Consider the following 26,615-nt stretch of genomic DNA (forward strand, 5'->3'; position numbering starts at 1 on the left):
GAAACAACAAAAATCCTAACTGAGTAGATAACTGTCCTGGCACTGACAGAAGAGAGGTCACATAGTCTCCTCTCCTTGCTCAACAGAGAAAGACATAAACAAGTAATTTCTATGAAATATCTAGTCCCAGAGCAACTTTTCTAAGCTCATATACCTTATCCATTGAATCCCCGAATTTACTGAGCTCAAGAGTAACACTCCTGCAGCACATTACTGACCTGTTTTAGCACAGTTTGATTGTAAAGCCCTCCCTAGCACACCCTACTGCTAGGGTTCCCTCAGAGAATACATTTAGGATTACGAAGGCATGCTGTCTCATCCCCATTCCAGTCTGGTCGGTATCGTTGTCCAGTAGCTAATTTCTCCCCAACCTCACCACACAAAAATGAAATCTCCTCCTTTTGGATTTTCAGTAAATTATTGGCCATGCTTGCAAAGCTGTATTTAACTTGATGGACTTTCTGTGTTTGGATGGAGGATCCTGTTATGGGGGAAGAAGGAGGCACACACAGAGCCCCTGACATGCAAGAGAATGGGGAGTCATACAGAGCCCCTAGCAAGGCAGAAATTGGACGATCCTGCTATGGGGTTGTAGGGGGAGCAAGGGGATGCCTGTAGCCCCTGGAATGGCAGGAGAATGCGAGGAATGGGGATGAACACAGGGAGTGTGGCAAGACAGAGGGGGTGACACACAGGGAGTTTGTGAGGGGAATGCAGGAATGCAAGGAGCATTCGTATGTGCAATATGCTTGGCCACCACTAATGAAGTGCGAAAAACTCTAGTTTTATATTCAGTTTCTTCTTAATTACCGTTTCTACCCAGTGCCCAACCTACTATGCATCTCCCAGCCACCCTTCTGTCACCACTAGCACAATCCATAATTTTTAAAGCACAATTCTCCTCTCTGCTTCTTCTGTTCTTGCTCCTGTTCCCCACTCCACTGAGCATCATGGTACATATTTGTGCATCCTCTTGTTATTTCTACAGCAGTTTTCCCAATTTCCAAATAATGTGACTTTTCAATAGGACTGCCCCCTGAATCTGAACAGCAGCCTATTTGTCCATCCCTATCAATGACAGACATTTGGTGCATAGCTATGTGTTGTATGTTAATTTGGGCAGAAGAACAAAGTATCCTTCAGAATGACTGCATGCGACAACTTTTTAATGTAAACTGATGAAGAATTTTCCCAGAACAATGTTTCCTCAGGGGGAACGCAGATGTGTGGGACTCACCCCTGCGGTGCCTCCTGCTGGTGTCTTGGGAATTAGCTCATTTTCCAGCCTTGGAGCGCCCTCTGCAGGCCGGTGTCCCACTGACGCTGGGCCCTCACGTCCCTCCCTAGACTCCAGTGCTCCCTTATCTGGGGTGCTGCCCTGGCAGTAACCCCTCACTCTCAGGGTCTCCCCAGGGAACCCCCACCCCCTATCCCCACCTCACCTCAGTCATAGGCTACTACCAGTCACCAACTAGCCCCTACTCCCTGGGACAGACTGCAGTATAAGCCAGTCATCACAGGCAAGGTTGGGTTTGGACCTGCTGCCTCCACCTAGCCTTGGGCTGTCCCCTGCAACCCCAGTATCTGTTTGGCCTTATCCTAGGCCACAGCCAGGGGGGTTTCCAGGTCAGGGCTCCCCAGCTCCCTTGGCCTTCCTCGAGCCCTGTTCCACTCCAGGTACCTTCTCTAGCTCCCCAGCAGCTAGGCCCACCTCCCTCTATAGCTAGAGGAGACTTTCTGTGCTTCTAGCCCACCACCCTCTTATAAGGGCCAGCTGGGCCCTGATTGCACTGGCTACAGCTGTGGCTGCTTTCTCCATCAGGCCAGCTTTTCTCTGCCACAGCCCTCTGCTGGGCTGCTTTAAGCCTTTCCAGGCAAGAGCAGGTGACCACCCAGCTACAGGGAAAAAGACAATGAGTCTCCCATACACTGATTCACTACAGAGTAGCCATCTCATACTGGACAGGATCCAGTGACTCAGGCAGAGGATTATATCCCCAGCAATTTTTAAATGTCCTTCTTATCTGTTTGTGAAAGATCTGGAGTTGTTCCAGAAGCTCCATTAGTATGACCTGTCAGCACTCAAAGGAGGACAAGTGCAAAGGCAGAGGAATGCCTAACTTAAAAACACAATGTTCTTTTAACTACAACTCTGAATGATAAAATTACAAACTTTAGACTACACCATTACTTTATGGTCTCTTTCAGGAACATTGGATTTGAAATACAATTTTAAAAAGTCTTCAATGTCCCATCTGTTCCCAAGAGGATTAATAATTCAGCTTTAGTTCAAACACAGGACACTTAAGGACTTTTAGAGAAACATCTGACTGCTATGCCTTAGTTAAGAATCAGTTGTCTTGTAAAAATTGTCTGGGCTGAAACTTGCTATTCTGGGACCATCAAGCATTTATCAACCCCTACCTATAAACAAATCACAACAGACAAACAAAAATGGCAGTACATTTGCTTTCACTGTTTTTATACAGTTGTCACACAAAAATGTGTTCAATCAGAGTTAAAGTTGCATAAATGTATACATCTGGACTGAGGTTGAGATGGAAATAGAAGACAGACTGGTTGAAAGTCTCTGGGTAAGGATAAAAGGAGTAAAAAACAGAGGTGATATCATGATAGGGGTCTACGACAGACCACCTCATCAGGAAATAAGGACAACCCAGGGAATTACAGACCAGTCAGCTTAACTTTTGTACCCTGAAAGATAATAGAGCAAATAATTAAGCAATCAATTTTCAAACATCTAGAAAATAATCAGGTGATAAGTAAAAGTCAGCATGGATTTGTCAAGAACAAACCATATCAAACCAACCTGATAGCTTTCTTTGACAGGGTAACAAGCCTTGTGGATGGAGGGAAGAGGTAGACATGGTATATCTTGACTTTAGTAAAGCTTTTGATACTGTCTTGCGTGACCTTCTCATAAACAAACTAGGGAAATGCAACCTAAATAGAGCTACTATAAGATGGATGTAAAACTGGTTGGAAAACCGTTCCCAGAGAGTAGTTATCAGTGGTTCACAGTTCTGCTGGAAGTACATAACGAATGTGGTCCCACAGGGATCAGTTCTGGATCTGGTTCTGTTCAATATCTTCATCAATACACTTAATAAAGTTTGCAGACAATACTAAGCTGGGAGGGATTGCGAGTGCTTTGGAGGATAGGATTAAAATTCAAAATGATCTGGACAGACTGGGGAACTGGTCTGAAGTAAATAGGGTGAAAGCTTGAGAAAATTAAGAACACAAATGAAAAACGTGCAACATTCCTGCAGGCACTTGGTGGTCAGGTCTATACTAAAAAGTCAGGTTGATCCAGCTACGTCATTCAGGAGCATAAGAAAGCCATACCCCTGAGCAACACAGTTTAGTTAACCTATCTTCCGGTGTAGACAGTGCTAGGTTGCTGGAAAAATTCTTCCATCAACCTAACTACCAACTCTCAGGGAGGTGGCTACATTACAGCAACAGGAGAACTCCTTTTTTCGGTGCAGGTAGTGTCTATACTCAAGCACTGCAGCTGTGCCACTGTAGCATTTCAAGCATAGACAAGCACGTGTGAGCTAGCCATAGCACAGCATAACCCCAACCAACTGGCTCAGCTACTGTATCTTTGAGTCAAGGTGATAGAGATTCAAACCAAGTTGTACATTTACCTCAGGAAGTGACTATATGGCTGAAGATGCATCATCCACAAAACAACTATTTTGTGAAGTTCCTTAAAGATTAAAAGCAGAAAAATCAACCTGGACTTCTTGGTTCTTCATGAGATCCTGACCTTCTCCAGAAAGAAAGAACACAGATGGTAGACTGCTACAGCACTATAGGACGTCACATGTGTTACTGCGCTGGGAAAATCTAATTACAGAACATACAACCAGTTTGGGGTTTTGCCCTGCTTTTTGACAATCTGTCCCTGAGGCTGGCACTCATGATTGTGAATCACTCCAGACAGCTTGACACCATGAACTTAACAGTGTCTGATCCCTGTGGTGAGATTTGTGGGATTTTGCAGGATAAAATCTGTCACACTTAAAATGGATGCAATGTAAGTCAGCAGAGCATGTTGCATCTCAAAATAGGTGAACCTTAAACAATTCAGTTAGGGTAACCAGCCCAATGTTTGCATTCCTAGCTGAACTATTCATAGTCCTTTGGACTACAAAGCTATGAAGGAACTTTCATGTGAAGAGAGACTTCCTTGTGAGATTTTTGGTACTTCACAATTCTAGTATTTACATCTTAGCCAGAGGAACAGCAGCTTTTCTCATTGTATCCTGACACTTGCATTTCTGGTTCCACCTGGAACTATGAAGTATAATTGCATTAAAAAGAAAAGCTTGCCAGTGTTTTCAGTCTTAAAAATAATAATAATAAAAAAAGGTTGGGTTGGGTTCATTTCTAATTCTGAGCAAAGGCTCAGTTCTTATTTTATCTTAATCAGTTTGCCTCACCCAACTTGTAACCAATGCATTATCATGGTCATCACTGATAAAAGTTTGAAGATGATACGAAAATTGGGGAAGTGGTAAATAGTGAGGAGGACAGGTCACTGATTCAGAGCAATTTGGATGTCTTGGTAAACCAGGTGCACACAAACAATATCAGTTTTAAAACAGTTAAATGTATATGTCTAGGAACAAAGAATGTAGGCCATACTTATAGCATGGGGGAATCTATCCTGGGAAGCAGTGACTCAAGAGATTTGGGGGTTGTGATGGATAATAAACTGAACTTGCACCCTCAGTGTGACACTACGGCCAAAAGAGCTAATGTGATCCTGGGATGCAAAAACAGGGGAATTGTAGGAGTAGAGAGGTTTTTTACCTCTATACTTGGCACTAGTGCAAACCACCACTAGAATACCGTGTCCAGTTCTGGTGGCCATAATTCAAGAAAATTTGATAAATTTGAGAGGGTTCAGAGAAGAGCCATGAGAACGATTAAAGGATTAGAAAAAATGCCTTCTATAGATAAAAACTCAAAGAGCTTCATTTATCAGGAGGAGGGATAGCTCAGTGGTTTGAGCATTGGCCTGCTAAACCCAGGATTATGAGCTCAAACCTTGAGGGGGCCTTTTAGGGAACTGGGATAAAAATCTGTCTGGGGATTGGTCCTGCTTTGAGCTGGGGGATGGACTAGATGACCTTCTGAGGTCCCTTCCAACCCTAATCTTCTATGATTTTATTTAGCCTATCAAAGAGAAAATTAAAGGATGATTTGATTACATACTATAATTATCTACATAGGGAATAAGTATTTAATAACAGGCTCTTCAATTTCACAGAGAAACATATAACACGATCCAATGGCTCAGAGCGGAGATTGACAAAATCAGACTAAAAATAAAGGTGTAAACTTAACAGCAAGAGTAACTAATCATTGGAACAATTTAACAACGGTCATGGTGGATTCTTCATCACTGACAATTTTAAATTCAAGACTAGATGGTTTTGTAAAATATATGATTTAGGAATTATTTTGGGGAAGTTCTATGGCCTGAGGTCAGACTAGATGATCGCAGTGGTCCTTTCTGACCTTGAATCTATGATCTACAGTAGCAAATTTTGCAAAAAGATTTTGAAATTTCAGTGTAATAACAGGATGAAATTTTTGCAAAAATTTGGATCCATTTTTCCACATGCTCTATATGTTAGAAAAGCCCTGAAGTGAAACACAATGACTTACCCCCATCCAATCCTGGGAGAAATCTGAATCTGAAAATTTGACATTTATGACACCAGTCTACCTTTATGGCTAGATTGTGCAACACAGCTATATACTTATACAAAGGGGTAGTCAATTGAAGTAAAATAGATCACTCTTATAAGTTATTACCAACAGACATAACTGTCACACAACTGAGACCTCAATATATATAAACCATATATTTATGTGTTTGGCTTGAGAAATGCTTTACATTTTGAGAGCCTTCACTAACTCTGAAATCATTATGGACCTAACTTTCTAAACATAGATGCCTGAAGTTAGATGCAGACGTCAGTGCTTACAAGCCTGAATATTGACACAGGCACCCAATTTTAGAGGTAATACTTGAAAACTTCCCCTGCTCCCATACTAAATTCTGTAATTATAATGTTATCTCAGGGCCACTTGCCATATAAAGACATAGGAGGCGGTAATGGTGTGTCTTTTCAGTTTCAGAAACAATCAATAGTTTTAGATTCTTAATCCAGTTTAAGACAGTTTGGCTGTAAAGCCACAAAACCGTAAGATTCCAAAAGTAGGACCACAACAATGAATAGAGTCTCATTCATGTTATAAAACAGAATTACATGCAGTATTAGATACCAGGTCTCCTGTATCTCAGTCAAATGTATAGTGGATAAATATATTGATGTAAAAAAAACCCTTTTTTATTTATATCATGATTTTTTACATTGCTAATTCTTTACTTTCTTCACATTTTATAGTCTTAAATTAATAAAGTGGATGTTTTGCATTTTTTAAAAACTAATTTCCTAATTGTTAGCAACACTTCAGGTTTTGTATTTTTCTACCAAGAAGTTTCACACTTAAATGCTCATCTATGAAAGAGACACATTCAGGGCCTGATTAACATCCTTACTGTGAGAACATCACAAACTCAAACACAAAATTGCTCAGCAAATAGTCCGTACTATATTTGCAGCCAAAACCAGCTTCTGATATATTGTACAAGTCAAAAATGCTGAAATGCTTCTACATTATGTTTCTCTATAGGGGTTTGCAGTTTGAAGCCAGTTGGATTTCTATTCTTAAATTACTCACATGCTTTTGAAAAATCCCATTTTTAGGTGCTTAATCATGGAGTGTAGGAATCTAACTTTAGGCTACTGTTTTTGCAAATGTTGGCCCATGTGTATAAGAGTTCAAAATGATTTAGTTAATGTACTGAAAATCTAAATAACTTTTTATTGCTAGTGAAGTGGTATTGTTGAGAAATGACAAAGATTTTATGCCTCTAAGTTTTAATAAAAATACAATTGTAGCCCCGATGCTTCAAATGCATAAGTACAAGTAGGTCCACTGAAATTAATGGGTTTTACTCATGTGAATAAAGTTACATATTTGCTTAAATGTCTGTAAGAATTGGATCTTAATTTCCAATGCTTTGTTTTGCCTATAGCAATTTTGTAAAATTCACAGAAGATACCTGTCATAAACAGATAAGTAAGAGTTAATAGAACAGAAGTACTTCATATCTCTTCTGCCTGTAAAGGGTTAACGAGATCAGTGAGCCTGGCTGTCACCTGACCAGAGGACCAATCAGGGGACAGGATACTTTCAAATCTTGAGGGAGGGAAGTTTTTGTGTGTGCTGTTAGAATTTGCTTGCTGTTCACTCTGGGGGTTCAGAGGGACCAGACGTGCAACCAGGTTTCTCTCCAATCTCTCCGATACAGGCTCTTATAAGTTCAGAATAGTGAGTACTAGGTAGATAAGGCGAGTGAGGCTTATGTTTGTTTTCTTTATTTGCAAATGTGTATTTGGCTGGGAGGAGTTCAGATGTGCATTTGGCTGAAAGGATTTTACTTTGTACTTGTATATTTAGGCTGGGAGGGTATTCCCAGTGTCTATAGCTGAAAGACCCTGTAACATATTCCATCTTAAATTTACAAAGATAATTTTTACTGTTTTTCTTTCTTTAATTAAAAGCTTTTCTTGTTTAAGAACCTGATTGTTTTTTTATTCTGGTGAGACCCCAGGGGACTGGGTCTGGATCCACCAGGGAATTGGTGGGGAGAAAGGAGGGAAGGGGGAGAGAGAGGTTAATTTCTCTCTATGTTAGGATTACGTTCTCTCTGAAGGAGAGTCTGGGAGGGGGAGAGAGAAGGAGGGGGAAAGGTGGATTTTCCTCTCTGTTTTAAGAGTTTGAATCACAGTGATCTTCCAGGGTAACCCAGGGAGGGGACGTCTGGGAGAGGCAACGGTGAGGGAAAGGGTTTACTTTCCTTGTGTTAAGATCCAGAGGGTCTGGGTCTTGGGGATCCCCAGGCAAGGTTTTGGGGGGACCGGAGTGTACCAGGCACTGGAATTCCTGGTTGGTGGCAGCACTACAAGTACTAAGCAGGTAATTGAGCTTAGAGGAATTCATGCTGGTACCCCATCTTTTGGACGTTAAGGTTCAGAGTGGGGAATTCTACCATGACATACCCTACCAGAAGTGGCACTTTAAAAAACAGGAATGGAATTTATAATTTAGTTCATTATAAGTTTTAATCTAAAATAACAAAAACACAAATTTTCAGATTAGATTTATGTCTCAGCCTGATTTAAATCAAACATTTTTTTTTAAAAATCAAGGGATTGAAAATTACTTCACCTTGATCCAATGCCTAATCTACTAAATCACACTGACTGCCACACAGTTACTGAGGCTTCCTGTTTCTCATTTTCCCTATCTGTAAAATAGGAATAAAAATGCTTACTAGCCTACTGTGGTAAATGTAGCTATATTACATAGTTGATAGGTCAGAAACCACAGTTTTGTGCACTGTATCTTAACTGATTTCAGGAGGTGAGATGGAATGAGCACAGGATGTTGGAAGTGACCTTGCCTATGCTTTTCCATACTTTTAATGTTAACTTTAAATTTCCTGACTTGCTAATTATTGTTTTTTTATTTCTTCTTAAAATTAAAAACTTATGACAAATCATCAGAAAATTGAAATTGTATTTAAAGTTATAAAACTATTTCATAATAATGAAACCTGATAGGAATAAATTGTTTTCAAATGCAATTTTCAATGGAGTACACTGTTTGAAAATCCAATTTTATTTCTATCATACAACTTAATAACCTCTCAGCACCAGTCATCATCTAAAGAAAATTTCCTGAGTATAAAGCTAGGTACTGCTGATTCTGATGACACTGTAGATAATTACTGTACAACAGAAATTAGTGGAAAGGATGTTTTGTTTTTTAATTTTTCCATGGTTTTTTTTCTTCCTTATTATTTGAGGAAAGGCCGTTCATTTAGCAAATGCCTCTATTAAAAACAAGATTGTTGAACATGTTGGGAAAATAATTTTTATCCTCAGATGATTTAGAAGACAGGCATATTATTTCTTAAGGAAAGACTTATTACATTGTCAGTAAAACCATTGGTACAATAAGATTGTGTTTTGTTTGTAAGTGAAAATAGCCCTCTTCTGTATTAAAAAATTAACATGGTTATGCAGTTACAAATATAATAGAGGGATTAGTAAAAGGGATTAGATATACTGATTTTTTCCATGGACAGGCATTTGCTATTTTTTTAGGTTATTATTATGAAGAATTAGATTCATTTGTAAAACTCCTGAAACATCCTAAAATTCATGGACAAGTTTTCATCAGCATATAAGTACATAGGAACCTGACCTCCTACATGCAAATGAAGCTAAATTCCTATTTGTTTTCATTTATCAATATAATTTCATACAAATATTTATACATGTTAATATCCCCAACAAACATAACATAACATTAAACATGGTGAGGCAATATCTTTTATTGGACTAGCTTCTGGTGATGAAAGGTATTACCTCACCTACCTTGTCTCTCTAATATTCTGGTACCGATATGATTATAACACTGCAAATAACATAGAGAGATCTCGGAGGCCTTTGGATAGCATGGGATAATCCTTAGAAAATTACAGGAATATGGTGTGAATGAATGCCTTTAAACTAGTTTGTCTCTCTAATTATTTCAGTCCAAGGTCCACAAAATAGCCAAACATCATCCCCTACCCTATCATATCCCGTCATCCTTTGCGTGTAAAGGGTTTGGTTCTGGGTTAAATTTTCAACCATTTTGTGGGTTTCAGCTCAAATAAGGTGGCTGTGGGCTGGTGCTGCTTGGTAGTGGTCCTCTGGAGTGGTGCAGCTTGGTGGAGTTGAGCATGGAGGCTGCTGGGTGGTGAAGTGTGAAGAAAAAGTGGTTGCATAATTTCCTGCTACTTTTCTCAGCCCTTTTCCTCTTAATGTCATTTCACTGCTCTCTAATTTTCTCCCATTTTACTGTTTTCTGCCTCAGTAGGTATCTTCCTGACCCCATCACAATAGTAACCGAGCCTCTCAGGAACATTCATGGACTGATTTTAGAACGCTGTTGTGGTATTGTCCCCACTTTACAACGGGGAACCTAGGCCACAGGGAAACTAAGTGATTTGCCCATGAGCTCACTGAAGTCAGTGGCAGAGCCAGGTACAGACCCTAGATCTCTGAGCCAGTGCTTTAGACAGATGGCCATTCTTCCTCTCCCTTCTGCTTGTCTCTCCCTATCCCTCTTGCCCTCCCCACTTTCCTCTGGTCCCCGGCCACACACCTGCCCTCCCTCTTCCCCCTCAAGTCATTTTTTTCCCCCTCACCTGTCTACCCTCTCTCACACTCACTGAGGAAGCTCTGCTTTTTACTAGCTGCCACTCTATCTGCAGTCATCCTAGATTTTTTTTCTTCAGTTTTCTCTGTATTGGCTTTTCACTTTCTCCCTTTGGGTTGCTTTGTTCCTGTTATCTTGCTCCTCCCTTTCCCATCCCACTTTCCCTCCTATTCCTTCACTCTCCCCTCCTTCCTTCCCCACCTATCCAATTATTCATTCTCACACTCATTGTTTCATAATTCATCCACATTCACTGACTCATTCATTCATTTATTTATTTATTCTCCCCGTAACTCCACTTCTTTCACTCCCACACTCACCTATCATGTCTTTGTACTCCACTGATGGAATGATCTCACATTTTTTGTCAGAGGCCTGTACTGTAATCCATATCCTGAAAGACTGGTGTGGTTACTATTTTATTATACATACCTAATTGCAGCCTCCCTAAAAGAGAAAAATAGACTGTTTTTGTCCAAAACTCAGAACACACTAGCATAAAATATTGACCCTAATTCACTCCTTGTGTTAATCCCATTGAAGTCAATTGATTTACATCTGGGATGAAGCAGACCTAGAGTGTCAGCTGATTTCAGCAGCACAACCACCTTCAGCTAGTTAACTTAATTATCAGCAAGTACACATTATTGAAGACAATCTACTAAGTACATTAGTCAAAAATTGCAAAGCAACACAAATGAAATGTTCGAGTCAGTTGCAAATTGGAATTTCTGTCCCGCAGGAAATTTCAATGTTTGAAAATTTGTTTTCATCCAAAATCATGTCAGAAAGTGAAAATGTCCTCCTTTCTCCACCCTACCCCTCAGCAGAAGGGAAGTTCTGAACAATTTTGTTTTGGAAATGTTGAAATGTTTCATTTAGACATCCCTGATTGATATGAAATGTTTTGACATTCCTGGATTGAAATGTTTCCTTTCAGTTTAACATTGATCTGCGGTCCCCTGAGTTGCTGTGATGCCTCATGGAAGCTGTATTTGTTCATGTATGTCATACACCGGATTGGCTCTGTGGGACGGAGTTCCCAGCTGGATTATATGTCCCATAATGCACCTCAGGAGCTCAGGAAAATACAGATTAACATGAAACTAGTCTGAAACTAAAAGTTTCAGTTTGGTCTGACAAATAGAAATATTTTGATTCAGAGCAACCTGAAATAAACATTTCAATGTTCCATCAGAAAAACTGATTTTTTGTGTGTGTATGGCAAAAATCAAAGTTTTCCAGTGAAAAATGTTCCATCAAAAATAATTTCAATGGAAAATTCCCCCAGCCACGACTATGAAATATAGACTCATAGACTCATAGGTCAGAAGGGACCAATCTGATCATCTAGTCTGACCTCCTGCACAAGGCAGGCCACAGAACCCCACCCATCCAATTTTATAACAACCCCTAACCCAGGACAGAGTTATTGAAATCCTCAAAATTGGTTTGAAGACCTCAAGCTGCAGAGAAACCACCAGCAAGCGACCCGTGCTCCACGCTGCAGGGGAAGGCGAAAAACCTCCAGGGCCCCTGCCAATCCGCTCTGGAGGAAAATTCCTTCCCGACCCCAAATATGGCGATCAGCTAAACCCTGAGCATGTGGGCAAGAGTCACCAGCCAGCACCCAAGAAGGAATTCTCTGCAGTAACTCAGTTCCCATTCCATCCAACATCTCCCCGCAGACCATTGAGCAGACCTATCTGGTGGTAATCCAAGATCAATTGCCCAAATTAACAATCCTATCATAACATCCCCTCCATATACTTATCAAGCTTTGTCTTAAAGCCAGGAAAGTCTTTTGCCCCCACTACTTCCCTCGGAAGGCTGTTCCAGAACTTCACTCCCCTAATGGTTAGAAACCTTCGTCTAATTTCAAGTCTAAACTTCCTAATATCCAGTTTATACCCATTCGTCCTCATGCCTACATTAGTACTAAACTTAAATAATTCCTCTCCCTCCCTAACGTTAACCCCCCTGATATATTTATATAGAGCAAGCATATCCCCCCGCAGCCTTCTTTTGGCCAAGCTAAACAAGCCAAGCTCTTTGAGTCTCCTTTCATAAGGCAGTTTTTCCATTCCTCGGATCATCCTTGTAGCCCGTCTCTGAACCTGTTCCAGTTTGAATTCATCCTTCTTGAACATGGGACACCAGAACTGCACACAGTATTCCAGATGGGGTCTCACCAACGCCTTGTATAATGGTACTAACACTTCCTTATCCTTGCAGGAAATACCCCGCCTGATGCATCCCAAAATCGCATTTGCTTTTTTAACAGCCGTATCACATTGGCGACTCATAGTCATCCTGCTATCAACCAGTACCCCAAGGTCCTTCTCCTCCTCCGTCGCTTCCAACTGATGCGCCCCCAACATATATCCAAAATTCTTATTATTAATTCCTAAATGCATAACCTTGCACTTTTCACTATTGTATTTCATCCTATTTCTATTAGAAATATCTACAACAATCTTGTACTTCCCATACTGCAAATAATGGTTAATTTTTCTGTTCACATATTACGCTTTTCCTTCACACAAACTGTAAACCCAAGTAAACCTCTGATCATCAGGCACAGAAATGCTGATGATCTGTGCTGGTAGCAGGCTGCTGATTTCCTGAGGAGCATATAATATTCTGTAAAACTCTGGCAATGGGATTGTGGAAGGGATAAGGCTGGAAGAAAATTTGGGACAAGGAATGGTCACTGTTTTTGGGTCCCCAATTTGGTTCTGATTTTCACAAATTCTCAGCACTCCAGGAGAAGTTAATGGATGATATGGGTGCTTGGCATCTCTGAAATTTAGGGTTAAGGTATCTAAAGTTGGGCACACAAAATCACTGGCCACTACTGTAAATGTGGGCCCTGGGAATTTCTCATATTCTCAGCCTGAATAATAAATGAAGCTGGGTTTTTATTTTTTACCACGGGCCTACGGGCCTTAAAAGGGCATGACATTTTTATAGTAATTTCTGCTTTAAAATATATGATGCAAGACAGATATTTGAACTTGACTGTAGCATGAAGAGTCTCATGATGGATCTATCACTGCTCATATCAGCCTGTCACATATTTTATGGAGTGTCAGCATTTTGTTTTGGCTCCATGGCTACTACATACATAAAATGAAAATTATGAAGAAACACGTGGACATGCCTTAGTGTCACAAGTAGGAAAATGCATGCAATACACTGAAGAGAAAAATAAAGCACACAGAAAAAATATTCTGCTGCTTCTATCCTTGAAAAAATACACAGGAGACACAAATGAATATAAAGTAATACATTGTCAATTACACAGTTTCTTAACCTAGCCTGACTTCCATCCAAACAGTCTACCACAACATCAACAGCAAAAGGCTAGAACACTAGTGGTCCAAGATCTCTTTGTTATTAGGCAGGTGAGGGAAACATGCAGAGTACAGTCAATAGAAACAAAAACACCCCAAAACCACAGGTTAAACCCTGTTGTTTGAGCCACACAGCAACAAATAGAAAGAAAACGCTGTATGGTACAAACTCACAGAAGAAAGCAATACAAGTTCAAAGATATGGGCATTCAGACCCACAAGGCTGAATTTGTACTGTTTCTGTCATAGCGCCTGTCTCATTACAGAATTCTATACTAGGCTCCCAGTGCCTCAGATGGAGCAGAGCCCAGCGATCACCTCACTCTCTCAGGAAGTACAGACATTTCAGCTCAGAGCATCAGCAGTTGCACTAGGGGGTTGGTGAAGAAGGACCCATCCAGTTTCCTCCCCACTGAGACCTCGGTCAGGCAGGGAACTGTCAGCATTGGACCTTCAGCACCACTCCTACTTCTCCCACACTGCATGGTATGGAACCCTAGTAGCCACCTTGCAGGGGAGGAGTCAGGCATTTGGGAGGAGGATGCTCCCTAGTCCAGAGCATTCATAGCTGTCCCATGGGACAGAGTAGAGGGCATTATCTGGGTCCTTTATGTTTGGACACCAAAGGGCATGGAATTTCTGAGGATGCTAAGGCCTAAGGTGCTCACAAGGCACCATGTGGGGCTAAGGATGGACCCACTGGAGGCTCCAGGGACCAGCGCAGCAAGCGCGTGCCTGGGGCGGCAAGTCCACGTGACCGGCGGACCACCCGCAGAAATGCCACCAAAGGCTCCCTGACTGGCATGCTTGGGGCAGTAAAAAACATAGAGCCACACCTGAGGGACCCATAATCTCTGGAAGCACTGACTCTCCAACTGGATACCTTAGCAGCTGCACGAGAAAGCACTTTCACTTGATGTCAGCAGCATTCACCACACTATTTGCACAGGAAAGGAAGCTTGTCAGTTGAAAGTGAAAGAGGAGACAGAGGGCCTGGGGTATCAGCGTAGGCAGGAGAAAAGGGAAGATTACATAGGACTTGGGAACCTCTAAACTACATAACCGAGTGAGGTGGAGGCTTAGCTGAAGACTTAGATGGTACGCATGGGTGAGAATGATCAGGAGCACTGTGAGTGTATGGGCAAGAGTATGGGAAACTGCAGGATGAAAAAAATAAAGGGAAATCAGCCTGAAAATACTTATAGGTGAGGCTGGTAGCACCATATTTTATTAATGCTGCCCACCACTTCCTATTACAAAACCTTGTTTTCAGTTGATTATAACTTTTCCAAACTTTAATGGTTTGGTCTGAGATCTCTCATGCCACGACTTCCTCAGAATGAAATTTATTGGAAAATTTCAGCCAAAAGGGTTTATCTGAGAACAAGGCTAGACTAAAATAAGCAATGGCAAAAGGACTTTTTGGCCAGTCTGAGTCTACACTAAGGCTTTTGCTGGCATAGCTACCTCAGCTGGGGATGTAATTTTTTCACACTCCTAATCAACACAGCTATATCAGCAAAACGTTGCAGAGACCACACTTAAGTCCCATTGAAAGTCAATGTTACTTAGGCTCCTAAGACACTTCTGAAAATTTTGCCGTGCACCTCCAACAGCAAGGTATTCCCTCACCACAGTCATGCTGGTGTTCTGGTGGATGCAGGACATTAAGAAGTCTTTCAGTTTGGAACTAAGTCTTTGATCACTTGCCACCAATTGAAAATCCTACTTTGAGAGACACCAGTAAAGAAAATATATATGAAAATAATAACTTCCACCAGAAACTAATAATAAATTCAAAGCGTACATCTATGTTATTGTGAGTATCTGAGGACTATGAAATAATAAAGTAGGACCAATCCTATGTCACAGTAAATCAAAATGCCAAATGATGTATTCTCAAACTGACTGTCAGAAGTTAGCAGTGTGACATCCATTAGCCACTCTTTTGAAAACCCCCAGTTTTAAAGCGTGGCTAGAGCTGTGTTTTTAAAAAGTCATCATTCAAAATAAGGAAGCTCCATCGGACACTGGAGGGATTTATTTTTCTTCTTGTATTCTTTTACAACTTGTTTTCTGTAACCCTGTGAAATAGCTCTTTATTTCATGCCCACATTATTTCCTCTTTGCAGGATGACTTACCCCTATTCTGTTGGCCACCTCAGCACAGGATCCTGTTTCACTCTTCCCTGCAAAGTGAATGAGAAAATGAGCCTGTTTCTGCTGCTGCTGCTGCTGCTGACTTTCAAAAGGTTGGGAGTCTTCACAACATTGCACCCCCCACTCCCCTTCAGACCCTGCCATCTGATCCTGGGTCAGGAGAGACTGACAAGGAAAGCACTGGAATTAAATCTGCCTCAGCCCCATACCAGTAGAGCCACATCTGTCAAGAACACTCATATTCCCATGGAGCATCCATATTTCTGAATGTTGACATTTAATGGTACTGTGCACAGCTCAAAGCTTCCCTTACTGAGCTGAGGATGCATTATACCCATGCAGCACATGCAAAGATGGACATAATAATGAGATTAAAGAGGCACAAACTAAGCAAGAGAGCCAGGCCAATGACAAAATGGAAATACAGTTCCTGACAAATCAAACATAATCCCCTCCCCCCCCACGCCTCCAAGCTTGGGATACCTCTTATCTCCTTATAGGCAAACCCCCCTTCATTTGAAATGACTGAAAATGGTTGATCATGCTATTATAAATCCAAGTAACATACTAGGGAAATGGAAATGTTATGCCATGCATTCCGTTGATCCTTTTTACTCCTCTTTTATACTGAATGGCACACAGGAGCAATTGCCAGGAAGAAAAAGGTTTACTTATCTGTCCTCAAGAGCGATAACTAAGAGGAAAGCTGACCTTTCAATATTTTGGCAGGCCTGTGACACGGATCTCCCTTACCCACCATCTGCCCTCCTTCCACTCTTAATGTAATCGACTCCTGTTCTTTATCATACCACTAGGCACAGGAAACCCCTAAATTTAACTCACTCTAATAAGCGCACGCACGTGAGAGAGAGAGAGAAAAAATGTCTTTAGAACCTTCATTCCAATTTCTTCCTGAACCAGTGGAGCCCCACTGCTTGTTGTTTTTACCTTTTGCAGTAAGTTTACATCAGTTTTCCAGGCTCTCATCACAAGCACAGGAGTCGGAGGGTTACTTTAACCCCTCGTCCCAAAAAAACCCAGGATTATCTTGTAATTTCTATTTCCCTCAAATGGGAGGGTCTGTAGCCTCAGGCTTTGCATCACACAAAGGCTACCTCTTAGCCTTTGGTTAAAAAAAGAACTGAAACATCCCCTATAGCAGATGTTCTCAACTTTTTCTATGCCAGGACTCTATTTTTACAACAGAAAGAAGTTTTGGCACTCGTTCTTCCATCTGAACATAAAGAAAGGGAAGGTGGCCATGACCCCCTACTAAGAACCTACAGGTAGAGATGGAGTGGGGGACTTGTATGGATATTGCCTGTATACCAGTCCCAGTGCAGGCAGCAGGAGGCTTATGCTGGCTGCAGAGCACCTTTCAGCACTGGGGCTGCAGCCGCTGTAGTCAGTTCATCAGCAAGGGGAGGGACACAGTTTGCACAGAAAAAGGAAGGAAGGAGGCAGCTGTGGGAGCTTTTATTGCAGTGCTCTGGAGCCAGTCGCTCCTCCCTCAGCAGCAATGCGCCCACGATCTGCCCACTGCAGCCGAGTCCCCCCAGTGTGCAGTGGGAGGGGAGGGGAGCCGGGTCTCCCTTCCATAGTTGGGCACTCCTGCTCCCCCAAGCACCACTTGGAGCACAGCCAGGCAAACTCCTGTGGGGGAAGAGCAGGGGGAGAGGACAGGGTGTCCAAAGTTAAGTGAAACTTTCCCAGGTATGTCACCATCAGGGAAGTACAATAATCATTGTGGCCACATGAGGAGGACCGCCCCCTCCCACAATTACTGCTTATCTGATTAGGGAAAGGAGTTACTAATAATGGGCCATCCTGGCCCTGGGTGCAGGTGTTGTTTTGCTGGGTTTCTCCTCTTGAATTCTGTGTATGGTTGCATCTAAATTTACGAACATGCAGTATACCATTTTTTTCATTAACAGTTTATCACCTCTGGGAACATTATGTTTCTTCTTGCAGTAAATACAAATTTCTTCTTGCAGTAAATTGCCTGTAAAGTTTGGGAAGAACCAACATGCAACGAAAGAAAGACAGATGTATAAATGAAGCATGCACACAACCAGCTGAAGCATAGCTGGAGTTTGGCAAGAGAAAAAAAAAGAATCCTATCAAAAGTGACACTCCAGCAAGAGTTGAATATAAAAGGCACTGATCAAACACTGAATTTTCTGTTAAGTGCTTCCTATCTCCTACAGCACACCACTCCATGTAGCATGATATTTTTATCTAGTATGCAAAAAACAATCATGGATCACAAAAAAAGCGATCATTTGAGTGAGAGTTGAACATCCCTAATTCAATACACTCCTGCTTTTGTTGGTCTCTCATGGTATATGTGTGAGAAGCACCTCAGACTTTATTCTGTGTCCCATTATTATTTATATTTGTATTAGAGTAGCATTTAGCAGCTCACTGAGATTGGAGCCCCATGCTGTGGGGCCCTGTACAAAACCACACCAAGTTGAAGTCCTTGCTCTAAAGAACTAACAATCTAAACAAAGACGATAGATGAAGTACATAGCATTACACCCACCTTGAGATGTGGAAATGAGGGAGACCAAGCGACACACCCAAGGTTGCCCAAGAAGTCTGTGGTAGAGCTGGGAATCGAACCCAGCTTTACTGATCCCAGTTGAGAGCATCAGCCACAAGCCTGTCCTTTGCCTCATGAGAAAAGCCCCCTAGGTTTGCACCAATGACAATCTTTACACTAAGATAAGGTAGGTGAGGTAATATCTTATGTGGGATCAACTTCTGTTCATGAAAAACAAGCTTTTGAGCTACCCAGAGCTTGTCTTCTTTGGATCTGAGAAATATATTTTTCCCAGGTACCTTTCCCAGACCCACAGAAAAGCTCTGTGCAAGCATGTCTCATTCGCCAACAGAAGTTAGTCCAATAAAAGATATTATTTTACCCACTTTGTCTCATTAATATCCTGGGGCAAACACAGCTACAACAACACTGCAAATAGACTTCTCAAGTGAGTAATAGGAAATTTGTCCTAGCAGCAGTGTATTTCAAGTTGAAATATCACTGATTACTTTGTGAAGTACTTCAATGGCCATGTCAGAGATCAAGGTGCCATGAGAAATGAGTAGGTTTAGCTTTTCCTCATTCTCAATAAAACTGTCATTGTCACATTCACATTGTGGATTTTGATTCTCATTCTCAGCATTCATGGTATTTTCCCATTCATGTTTGAGTTTCACATTCTTTGTGGATTCCTAAGAAAAACAAAACTGAACAAATCTGCCACCACGCTTCTACTTTTACAGAACTTTTTAGTTTGTAGGTATTGCTTGCATCATCTGTTTCATAGGGAAAGTATATTCAGGGTTTTTTTACTTTTTAAAAAAACTTGCATGCTTTACCGCACATTGTGTGTATTGTTTATATTCCAGAAACTGACCCCTACTGAAAAAGGCACACTTACAATGGTGTAGTCTGGCTATGATCCACAGAACCAAGTCAATTAAGCTTTGGAACAGAATCCCACGCTATTCAAAATATGATATTGAGAGTTTTAAAGATTAAAGATCAATGGCCAGTGATCAGAAGGCAATTGATCTACAGCAGATTGAGGGAAGTGAGTATTCCCCTCTATTTGGCACTGGTGAGGCCACACCTGGAATATTGTGTCCAATTTTGGTTCCCCCCACTACAGATGGGATGTAGACAAATTGGAGAGGGTCCAGAGGAGGGCAATGATTAGGGGCCTGGGGCACATGACTTACAAGGGGAGGCAGAGGGAACTGGGGTTATTTAGTCTGCAGAAGAGAAGAGTGAGAGGGGATTTGATAGCAGCCTTCAACTACTTGAAGGGGGGTTCCAAAGAGGATGGAGCTAGGCTGTTCTCAGTGGTGGCAGAGGACAGAACAAGAAGCAATGATCTCAAGTTGCAGTGGGGGAGGTCTAGGTTAGATATTAGGAAACACCATTTAACTAGGAGGGTGGTGAAGCACTGGAATGGGTTACCTAGGGAGGTGGTGGAATCTCCATCCTTACAGGTTTTTAAGGTCAGCCTTGACAAAGCCCTGGCTGGGATGATTTAGTTGGTGTTGGTCATGCTTTGAGCAGAGGGTTGGACTAGATGACCTCTCGAGGTCTCTTCCAACCCTAATATTCTATGATTCTATGAATGCAGAAGGCAGCAAACAAGCAGCAGTTTGAACATGAACAAAGAATGACATATCTTTGATTGCAGGAACTAGAAGCTAAGGCAAAAGTGGACAGACTTAAGCTGCAACTCAAGAGAAAAAATCAGTGCCCTAATCCTGCACCACTAAAATCAATGAAGTCAATGGGAGCTTTGCCACTGACTTCAACAGACATCAGGTGTCAAACACAGAACTCCTTGTCTGCTGTTGAACTTAGTTAGCATTGAAACAATGATGTCTAAGATGGCAGTTTCTGTGGTGTAAACAGGCCCCTAGACATGATATTATTGAAGTAGTCAACACTACAGCACAAGTGTTGTAATCTATTCTGTTACTAATGAAACTGCAATTCAAGAATAAAACGAAGTCACACAATTCTCTTGTGCTCAACTCCAGGCTATGGAATGATAGGAAAATAAGCATGCAGAAGGAAAGGCACAAAGACTTGCATTCCTGCAGTATTGTCAATTAATTACATAGTTCAGCAGTTCACAACATCAATGAAAGGCAGTGCTAAGAACTATGAACATCCTGGAGAAGTCCGGTCATTCCATCTTTACTAAGAGCATAGAATGTGAGCAGACATTTAGGGCAGGATTTTCAAATACTCAGCGCTAAACATCAATGAGAACAGAGTTAAGCCAATGCTGAATACTTTTGCTCGTTGACTTGAAAATGAGCAAAGCTAGGCCAATGCTGAGGAGGGTAGAGCTGGTCAAGGTTTTTTTGAATAAATATTTGTTGGAAAATACCAGTTCACCCAAATCAAGACTTTTTGCAGGAAAGGGTCAGTTTCAATGAGCTTTCTATTTAGAAAAAAAATTCAAAAAATTGTTGAAATATCCTGTTCTGATATTTTCAAAATGAAGATATTTTTGGTTCAAAATGATTTTTTGTTTCTAAATGAAAGTTAATATATAGCTAACACTGTAAAAAAAAGAAGAAAAAAAGGTTGAAAACTAAACAAAGATTTTTGACATGATCAAAATGAAGCAATTCAATTGCCCCAGACTGGATTTTTTTTTTTTTCCAGGTTTACAATTTTTGTTGTTCTTGAGATTTCAGCTTTTTGGCCTGATTTGGGATGGGAAAATTGTGTGTTTCCCCCCAGCTCTAATGTTCAGTGGTATTGAAAACCCTACCCTTATTATTACATATATCTTATCATAACAATATTCATTTAAATATCAGAGGGATAGCCGTGTTAGTCTGTATCCACAAAAACAATGAAGAGTTCATTGGTACCTTAAAGATTAACAAATTTATTTGGGCATAAGGTTCTGTGGTTTGTTTTTTTTTTAACCCACGAAAGCTTATGCCCAAATAAATGTGTTAGTCTTTAAGGTGCCACCAGAGTCCTCGTTGGTTTTATTCATTTAAACATTCCAATAATAGCCTAAACATTTGGGATCCTTCACAAGCCCACAACACACTTGGGCTGTTGGCTATCTGGCCCTGCTGCTCACGCTCTTCCTACAGCACTGGAAAGGTCTGTTTGTCAGCATATCAAGTGAATGCGTAGAGACTTATCTATTTCTATATTAAGCCAATGTTTATGTATCTTTCAAACTAGTGAGACATGATTCATAGTCACATGAAAGTGCTCGATTCTGTTTAGTGGCAGCTGGTAAACATGTCAAAAAATTAAAACAAAACAAAAAATGAAAGGTGATTAAACAATAAATGTAAACAGTGTTTATGATTTAAAATACATTGTAACTTATGTACCACAAATATTCAGTAAATTCAAAAGTCAAAGTTGTACATATTAAGCCCCCTGCCCCCCACAAATACAGAAGTCAAACTCCACCTACAGGCATGATATCTGTAACCTGTGCAGCACCCCAGAAGTGTGCTAAGAGCAGTAGAAAAAGGTACTAACCAAATTTCATTTGACCTGTAAGACAGAGCGCTCTCTATTGTCATTCCTGGGGGTAACAAGTTTTTTTTGAAATCCACAGCCCTTATGGCATCTTGAAGTATCTGTAACTCTAAGTGCACAAACAAACAAAAAGCGCACACCTCTCTCCCTACTGATCTAACCCTCTCTCCTCTCTTCCTTCTTCTTCCCCACAATGGGATGAATCTTCCCCTGCTGTCCTTGTAGTGTCTGTTCAACACAGAATGCAATCTGATTGAAGGGTTTAGTTTCCCTGAACACTATGGGGTTATTCAAGTGAACAGGGGAGGCAGGATCCAACCTTTATACTGCAAGTTTCTTAGCTCAGGGACTTTATTTTATTTCAAAGTCTACATAGCATACTAGCTGTGCTGGTTGTTGTGAAAATTCAGCTGCTATTTATTTTGTTCTTGTAATTCAGGTCAGTGTTGCCTATCAGATGGATAGGGTCCCCTTTTAATACCTGCATCAGTCAAAATAAATATATACAATAAAAGTGAATATGCAGACAATAAATAATTTATGGAAAATTGATACAGTAGGAAAGGAGGGAAACTGCAAATAAAACAGAGGGGAAAAAAACCCAAGACAGACCAACTGAGCAAGGAAATCCACCACTGCCCTCAAAGAGAATTTGTCACTATTAGCTAAAATAAGATCATAATTTGCAAGGGATTCAGATTTCACACACAACTGACAAAACAAACTGCTACTTGCAGATAATAAACCTACACTACTGAAGGACAAAGACTGGTACAGAATTATGCACAAAGGAGTGGGAGGTTTACAAGAAGAGAAATGTTTCAGCCTAGTAGACTGAAAATGTAACATACTAGCCAAGAAAAGGCTAAAACCACCACCTTGAAAACAAGCTGTAATAAGCTACTGACAGAAAGCAAAAAGGGTACAGAAAAGAAGTATTTATATAAATGGTGGGCCAAATTCTGGCCCTGACCCAGGCGTAGCCTAAGCTTGCAGAGGAGAAACTCATGCTGGGGAAATATGCACATAGGCACAAGAAACAAGGGGGTGAAATTCTGGTTCCACCGAAGTTAATAATCCTGGTTTTCAACCCAGGACTTTGTATAATGTCAGGTTTTGACATAACAGTATAATGAATTATTGGTCATCTAGTAATAACTTAGGCAATATTTGCAAGATATATGTTTAGAGTTATTTACCTTTCATTTGATGAATAAACATTTGAAATCAAAGCCCCTTGATTTGACTTTTGGTGACCGTTGAACTTGGATTAATCATTGATAGGGCTATGATTTTCTCATGGAGGCAATGGAAGCTATGGAGCCACCATGGGCAGCTGGGGTACCCCAGAGCTCTGAGCTGTCTCGAGTGGCCGGGGAGCCCCAGAGCACTGAGCCGGCACGGGAGGCTGGGTTTATTCTCAGGGTTTATGCCAGTGGAATGAATTTGGCCCAGAATCCTCATTTCTCCCTCTCTCTTTGGCAACTGGACAAAATCCATCTGACAGTAAAAGAGGAGTCTGTGATGCCAGGCACTTTCATCAGCATCAGAGCCAACTGGAAGCTTATTTCACTGCATGTCGCTGCATTTCTCCAGGCCACATCACACCTGGGTTCTCTAAGTCTCTAGACAATCGCAATAAATGAGTCGAGTCCAAATGGCTTTCATTCTCTCTATTGGGACTTCCTCAATAATGGATTTTTCTCCACTCTCCCAGTGATATTTGTTGGATCAGGAGTTGAACTAATAAGGGCTAACACCTATGTTTAGGACCTAATTTACAGAAATGCTGAGCACTCAGCTGCAAATGAATCAATGGGAGCTGTGCTTTGAATATATAAAGTGCTATACGAATGCTGAACTATGAAAAATCAGTGTCTCAAGCCTGGTACTGTCACTTTGGCCTTAAGTTTCTGTGCCTCAGTTTCCCACCTGTACAATGTGGATAATAATACTTTCCCACCTCACAGGGATGCTGTGAAGATGAATCCATTAACATTTGTGAAGCACTCAGCATCAGTAATGATGAGCACCATAGAAATACCCAGGAGGAATTCATTATGTATTCTGTGAGAGATTTGGATGATGTGTGGTAATTAAAGCCTGGGGCCGCACATTGAATGATTAAGATAAAAAGAAATACTGCACATTTCCCAAAGAAAGAATGCCCATTGAGGGAGTGCTGCCCATTCTGTGCACGGAGGGCTTGATTCTTCTCTCACTCAAGTCAATGGAAAAACTCCTATTAACTTCGGTGGTGCAGGATCAAGCCTAGAGTGAAGAAGGGCTCCTGCAGAAAAGATAGCATGTAATCTTGTAATTAAAGGCTCTATCATAGTGCACATGCACAAAGAGGCTGAATGAAGCTTGTATAAAGAACCTTAATTGTGACATTTCTGAACTTTTTAGAGCTTAGCTTTGCAACCTAAACAACATTCTTTTAACATATAAATTACATTAATAAATCTATTGCCATAGCACTAATTGCAATCAGACAGCAAGAAGGCACAGACCCTCTTCCAAGGAGTTTGCAGTCTGGGAAGCCAAGGGTTGGGGGAAAGAAATGAAATCATTTTATATGGCCTCCCTATCAATCAGTTCAATTCTGCTCTCCCATTCATGTATTCTCTGCTTCCTGTTGCCCAAACAATTACATTCTGTCCCCAGATTCCATTTCTTCCTCCCCTTCCCAACATCATATGCTTACTTCAGAGGCCAAGGCAGCTCATTTCCAAAATTTCCCTTAGCTGGCACGGAATCAGGTAGATCTGAGGGAAGGCTCCTAGGCTGGATGGGTAGAGGTCCACGCTGGTGTTCCTGCTGGCTTTGGGGTAAAGCTGCAGTGGTTGGGTGAGGGCTCAGCAAAGCCACCCGCACAGCAATTCACACCTCTCCCTATTACTGAACAGGAAGAGGCCTGGCAGCTTCCTGCTGTTCAGCACCTCTCTCTGCTTCTCATAGGTCCCTGCTGAAGGAGCAGAGTGAACCCTCAATGACAGCAGCACTATTATAGATGGCTGGGAGGCCCTGGCTGCAGCATCTCCAACTGCTTCCAGGCAGCACATCAGCAAGTATTTACTGGGACTGGAGGCAGAGTGGCCCTCTACCCAGGCACCAGTCAGCACAATATGGGAGACTGGGGGAGCACTGAGTGCCCACACTACAGGAAGAGAACACACAGCTCTCTCTCTTATTTTCCTCTGTACATCCGTTGTCTCCTATATTTGCCAACATGCCTCCACCTGCCTTGTCCATGTCTCTGGCTAGAAATTTCAACCTGAACCCAGCTCACTGCCTGCCTGTAAAGAGACATGGCCCTATTTTCTTATAATTCCCTTTTAACTTTTTTCTACCCCGTTGTAGATATGAGCTATTGACAGACAAACATTCATCTGTTACAGTGCTCTTAGAAATTCATAATCTGGCTGTCTGGACAACTCTGAAAAACAAAAACTTTTTGTATGATCTACATACACACCATCATAAATAAACCATTTAACATCTGGTAACAATTCACATTCGTTCTAAAATTTTGCAGCACTACTGTGGGAAGATTTTTTGAAAAACAAATCTGATTGCAGTAATTATCAAATATGCAACAGTAAAACTATAAAACATATTTTCCAAACCATCAGAACTAAAAACTGATCAGTGCTGCATCTCAAACATTACAGGAGGACAAAGCTACCCCTTTTGATATTCTGATGGAGTCTTACAAAATTTTCTCCCTGCATGTCAAAAGAACGTCAATCCTGTGAAAAGACAAACATACCTTCTCCTATATAAAAAACCCTAAAAACTGATCTTGCCTTTTGACATGAGACGGAAGCATTCTCCAAGGAAGATGAAAAACTCAGGAAGCAATGGGTGTTGGATGTATTTAATGCTTTATATCTCTCCAGACAAAAGGGATATTTGTTATTATAAATTACAAAAAAGTATCATCTGCCATGCAGTGTTCTTCCTTAGGCAGAAAAAAGGCAGAGTTCTTATACTGGCTAGAAAAACAACAATAGACCAAATTATGCTTATACATATGTTCCAAATGAACAATCACAGGTCTTTTTAAAGAGTCAAATTGACTAATTTCTAGGGATGCAGCTGGCCAGGGTGTCATGAGACGAGATTCTAGTAATTTCTTTAGACAGACCTGGCAGGGTAAATGGCAGAGAAAAAAATGAAATGCCTTTCAAAGCAAATTGCTAAGGCAGGACTAGGAGATAATCATACCTGTGCCTGTAATGGACAGCAGAACATTCATTTATTTTATATACATATTTTTTTTCTTCCATTCACTGTGCTTTTGTTAAGAGCACTAGTGCACTGGAGAAATCTCTCTGCTCATGGACCAATTAGCTTCTAGTTGATAGGAGCAAGAAGTAGATATACAATTGTATGGACCATGAATCACCTGTTCATACAAGATCCTTTAATTTCAAAACAGCAATACAAATCACCCTAACTGATTAATGGCACACTAGAAATTAACCTACATCTTCTCTGGGAGGCAGCAGAAGTGATAATTAGGGGGAAATGATTTCCCTAGCTTCCTGGAGATAAAATTTAGCTTAGACACAAGTGAAAGAGCTTTATGGCCAATTAGCACATTTGGAAAACATCCACAGACTGATTTCTAATCAAGACATTCCCAGAGAGATATT

At 41.1% G+C, this 26,615-nt stretch overlaps 1 protein-coding gene across 2 annotated transcripts in view; it reads right to left on the reverse strand.

Moving 5' to 3' along the window:
- PLD5 (phospholipase D family member 5) overlaps positions 1-26,615 on the reverse strand; it is a 236,907-nt gene that overhangs the window by 72,999 nt on the left and 137,293 nt on the right. Inside the window, exon 1 of one of the 2 annotated variants that reach the window (XM_030556988.1) lies at positions 15,885-15,931. The exons of the other annotated variant lie outside the window; for it this stretch is intronic. The gene's annotated coding sequence lies outside the window, so the exon portion shown is untranslated. Of the gene's footprint in view, positions 1-15,884; positions 15,932-26,615 lie in introns of those variants that run through there. 2 annotated transcript variants of the gene reach the window in all.

The sequence above is a fragment of the Gopherus evgoodei genome, chromosome 3 (genome assembly GCF_007399415.2).
Source record: "Gopherus evgoodei ecotype Sinaloan lineage chromosome 3, rGopEvg1_v1.p, whole genome shotgun sequence".
In the NCBI taxonomy this organism is placed as follows: Eukaryota; Metazoa; Chordata; order Testudines; family Testudinidae; genus Gopherus; species Gopherus evgoodei.